We start from the raw sequence: 5,215 nt of genomic DNA, 5'->3' as shown, positions 1-5,215 counted from the left end.
GCCGCAGCCACATAATGGGATGTTTGAAGATGCAGGCTGTTTGCTTTTCTAGACAGGTGCTACTAATGAAGTGGTCAAAGACTGAATAGTGCACTGAGAAAAATCCAACAGCCAACTGAACTGAAATGTAATTAGAGTTTAGCTTGCAATGTCTGTTGAACTGAACTGAACAGAACTCTAGATTTCTTTAAAACTGCACCCAGTGAACTATGATATGAACTAGGATATTATACCTTAAAAACATTCAAAATACACCGAACAAAAATGTAAACGCAACACTTTTGTTCTTGCTCCCATTTTTCAAGAGATGAACTTAAAGATCTGAAGGACCCATTACTATCAAATATTGTTCACAAATCTGTCTAAATCAGTGTTAGTGAAAACTTCTCCTTTGCCAAGACAATCCATCCCACCTCACAGGTGTGGCACGTCAAGGTGCTGATTAGACAGCATGAATATTGCTCAGGTTAGACTGCCCACAATAAAAGACCACTCTGAAATATGCAGTTTGATCACACAGCACAATGCTACAGATGTTGCAAAACCAGTCAGTATCTGGTGTGGTCGCCATTTGCCTCACACAGTGCAACACATCTCCATTGCATAGAGTTGATCAGGTTGTTGATTGTGGGCTGTGGAATGCTGGTCCACTCCTCTTCAATAGCTGTGCAAAGTTCCTGAATATTGGCAGGAAGTGGAACACACTGTCATATACACCAAGCGTCCCAAACATGCTCAATGGGTAACATGTCCGGTGAGTATGCCGGCCATGCAAGAACTGGGATGTTTTCAGCTTCCAGGTGTACAGATCCTTGCAATATGGGGCCGTGCATTATCATGCTGTAACATGAGGTTATGGTCATGGATAAATGGCACAACAATGGTCCTCTACGGTGGCCCCTAGAGACAAAGCATGTACAAACTCCAAAACACATGCAAACTCCAAAACACTTACAAAATCCAAAACACATGCAAAATCCAAAACACGTACAAAATCCAAAACACGTGCAAATTCCAAAACACTTACAAAATACAAAAAACATGCAAAATACAAAACACGTACAAACTCCAAAACACGTGCAAACTCCAAAACACGTGCAAACTCCAAAACACGCGCAAACTCCAAAACACGCGCAAAATACAAAACACGCGCAAAATACAAAACACAACGGAAGTGCTCCATTACGCTAGGGGCAGTGTTGAGCTTTTGTTACCTAGTAACTACACAAGCCAGGAAGTACCAATGACCGGATTTGGGGTCTGCAGCCTTAAAGGCCGCATTTTAAGGCCGATTACGTCACAGCGACACGACGAAGGCTGTCCCAATTCAAAAGCTGCTCGAAATGCGGCCCTCAAATGCGTCCTAAATTTCCCTGAATTTTAAGGATGGGTCGGTGTAGCCTTCATGGCCCAACATATCCCAGACTTCATAGCGCGGTGGTGGTGTGGATAATTTTGCCGAAAAAAAAACGGCGGAAGCAGAGCGGACGAAGAGTAAACTTTCAGAAGTAAGTACTGAATATTATGTTACTTATTTATGCGCAAATGATTAATAATGAAGAACATTAAAACATTACTGTTGGCCACATGTCGGGAAAGTTATGTGACATTAGCGATGTTTGTACTAACTTGGTTTTAAAGCCTTTACTTCAAAATATACGCCGTTCAATAGTTGACTTTAATCTTACAGAGAATGTGATGATTTTATGGATAATTAAAGTCAGTCATATATCCACAAACACAACAAGCTGAAAGTCAGTGATGCTGCTCGGTTTGCAGTCCTCACGGCACAAGCAGGATTCACTGCACTGTTAATGTTAGCTATGTTATATTGCTGCCTCTGTTCGGTGGTGTCGAGCCAAACGGACTTTAACGTGTGTTTGAACGAGCTGACGGTTCACTCGTTAAGCTGAAAGAAAGATGCTTTAATCACAGCAGTCACACATGTGTCCACTGCACCATCTGGGAACTCTTCTTGTTTAGCACTCGTAATAACACAAACACTAAATCCTGCTTCTCTGGTGCTGTTTTGTAGCAGTGTATACACCTGAGACTGTCACCTGTCTGTCTGTCCTGCACTCTCTCTCTGTTTCTTTCTCTCTGATTGTGGAATAAAAGTATGAACATTTATTTATAAGTTACACTTGTGTTTGAATCCTGCAGCTTATCACACATTTGATTTCCATGTGTGACAAGTGCAAGTGTCCAGAGTGAGGACAGACTGAGGGACCCACTGCTGTACATCATCTGTGAGGCTTTGCACCTCTGATGATCCACCAGGACAAACTCAGCAGTGTGTGAGGAAGAGGAGGAGGAAGAGCCAGCAGCAGCTGGCAGATGGAGAGAATAGACAGACTGTTCCCTGTTTGTGAAGGACAGCTAGAAAAGTTTAACATAACTAATTGTCTGTCCTGAATCAGTCGTATTAGGTAATGTTCAAATAATTTTATCATTCCAGTGTTTTCAGTGTGGGAGAAAGTACTCAGGGCCTTCAAGTTACACACTATGAAAGGCAGCAACAAGTTTAATATTCAGAAACCTAAAGTATGTATCAGCAGCAGAATGGACCTAAAAATAAATGTTTGTTTCAGTTCTATGAAGCTTTGAGTATTTTGGATTAGTAGCACTGCTGTGTTTGTTGCATCATATTGCTGTAATTGTTTATATGCTTTATATATTCTGACCCATTTAGCAGAAGTCAGCCTGTTTAAGGCTCTGATATCTATTCTGTATGACTTAAAGCAGTTATGACATGGTCTGATTTTCTCACCCAATAAAGGAATATTTAATATATCAGTCTACTCTTCATTTTATCAGAACAGCTATCACAGCTTGTACATTTTCTTTTTATAAATATATGTAAGCAATGAGCCAAATTTAGTAATGCCAACATACTGAAGGAACAACATTTGTCTCTTATATATGATACACCTATATATGCACTGTCAATATACATTTTGAACCAGCTGCAGACGTCAGAGTAACAACTGACTGACCCCCACATAAAGTGCGTTACAGTAGTCCACAGGGGAAGAAATAAAAGCATGGATCACGGTTTCAAAGTACTGCCTAGAAAGAAAAGATTTCACTCTTGCCAGTCGCCTTAAATGATAAAAACTGGACTGGTCCAACTTAAAACCAAGGGCAATAACAACAGGTTTAAAATAAACTTCCAGGGGTTCCAAATCAAAAGAAGAGGACTCACAGGGGCCACTGGGTCCAAACACCAACAAATCTGTTTTCTTTTTATTCAAATTTAAAAAGTTTAGAGCCAACCAAGCTTTAATGTCATCTAGGCATGTCAAGAGAGGTTTTATTCAGATGCCATCCTTCTGCTTCAGTGGCAAATAAATTTGGCAGTCATTCCTATATACTTGTCTTTGAGTGAAGATTTAAGGTGATAAGACATGCAAATAACTGCAACTTGAATCTGTACTGAGGCTCAGTATTTGACACAGAGTTCATGTTCACTGCTGTAATAACTAATAATGATTAATATAATAACTATAATATTGGCCATATTATATTTACATTACCAAAGTGATATGACTTTAGTCTCATGAACAACATTAGCTAATTGTTATTTACTAGCTAATCTTAAATGACTGTTCAGTACAGAAATGAAGCCCAACAATCACGTTTTACTGTCCTGTGGTCTCAGCCTCAGATACTTATCAAATCACACAAAGCTCTTGTAGAAACAAACAAACAAATGAACAAAATATGTTCTCCTTCATTTCTGTCAAACAAAGTTGTATGACACGTTTCCAGCGGTTAGTATCATGGTTGCTAAGCAACCTGGGAAGCGCGACGGAGACTAGACCGTCCCATACGGCCCATGTGTTTGCAACAAACTTGCCGTTTATTTTGCAAATCGAGCTCAACACTGCCCCTAGCGTCGTGGAGCACTTCCGTTGTGATTTGGAGTTTGCATGTGTTTTGGATTTTGTACGTGTTTTGGATTTTGCATGTGTTTTGGAGTTTGCATGTGTTTTGGAGTTTGTACGTGTTTTGTATTTTGTACGTGTTTTGGAGTTTGCACGTGTTTTGGATTTTGTACGTGTTTTGGAATTTGCATGTGTTTTGGATTTTGCATGTGTTTTGGAGTTTGCATGTGTTTTGGATTTTGTACGTGTTTTGGAGTTTGCACGTGTTTTGGAGTTTGCACGTGTTTTGTATTTTGTAAGTGTTTTGGAGTTTGCATGTGTTTTGGAGTTTGTACATGCTTTGTCTCTAGGGGCCACCGTAGTCCTCAGGATCTCAAAAATGGTATCTCTGTGCATTCAAAATGCCAACAATAAAATGCACTCATGTCCATAACCCCACCGCCACCATGAACCACTCAATCCACAACGTTGACGTCAGCAAACCGCTCACCCACACGACACCACACAAGCTGTCTACCATCTGTCCTGAACAGTAAAAACATCTGTCAACAGAACACCTCTCCAACGTGGCAGACGCCATCAAACGTGAGCATTTGCCCACTCAAGTTGGTTACAACGACGAACTGCAGTCAGGTCCAGACCCGGATGAGGACCACGAGCATGCAGATAAGCTTCCCTGAGACGGTTTCTGACAGTTTTTGCAGAAATTCTTTGGTTATGCAAACCGATTGTTGCTGCAGCTGTCGGGGTGGCTGGTCTCCACCTGGTCGACCATCCTGGAGGTGAACATGCTGGATGTGGAGGTCCTGGGCTGGTGTGGTTACATGTGGTCTGCGATTGTGAGGCCAGTTGGATGTACAGCCAAATTCTCTGAAATGCCTTTGAAGATGGTTTATGGCAGAGAAATGAACATTCATTTCACAGGCAACAGTTCTGGTAGACATTCCTGCTGTCAGCATGCCAACTGCACGCTCCCTCAAAAGCTGCGACATCTGTAGCATTGTGCTGTGTGATCAAACTGCATATTTCAGAGTGGCCTTTTATTGTGGGCAGTCTAAGGCACACCTGTGCAATAATCATGCTGTCTAATCAGCACCTTGATATGCCACACCTGTGAGGTGGGATGGATTATCTCAGTGTGAAGAGAAAAGTTATTAGAAAGGCAAATGAAGTCACACTCAGATATCTAATTTTTACATGCGCATGGGCGGTCAGTCCGATCTGCTCTGCTGTCAAAGTGCGCACAACAGATGTGACAGAAAAACCGCGCAGGGCTCTCAGCGCATTCTTTATTTATACTCCAAGTGAGCTTTCAAGGAAGTAGGAGT

The 5,215-nt window shown here is 41.4% G+C and overlaps 1 pseudogene; it reads left to right on the top strand.

The window, feature by feature from the left end:
- Window positions 1-501: 501 nt before the first annotated feature.
- Window positions 502-4,885, top strand: LOC146379880 (uncharacterized; annotated as a pseudogene).
- The last annotated feature ends 330 nt before the right edge of the window (window positions 4,886-5,215 follow it).

This window comes from Perissodus microlepis, chromosome 9 (genome assembly GCF_051167445.1).
Source record: "Perissodus microlepis isolate ML-2025 ecotype Zambia chromosome 9, ASM5116744v1, whole genome shotgun sequence".
Taxonomy (NCBI): Eukaryota; Metazoa; Chordata; class Actinopteri; order Cichliformes; family Cichlidae; genus Perissodus; species Perissodus microlepis.
The sequence above is the reverse complement of the archived record's forward strand: the minus strand, read 5'-3'. Positions and strand labels throughout refer to the sequence as shown.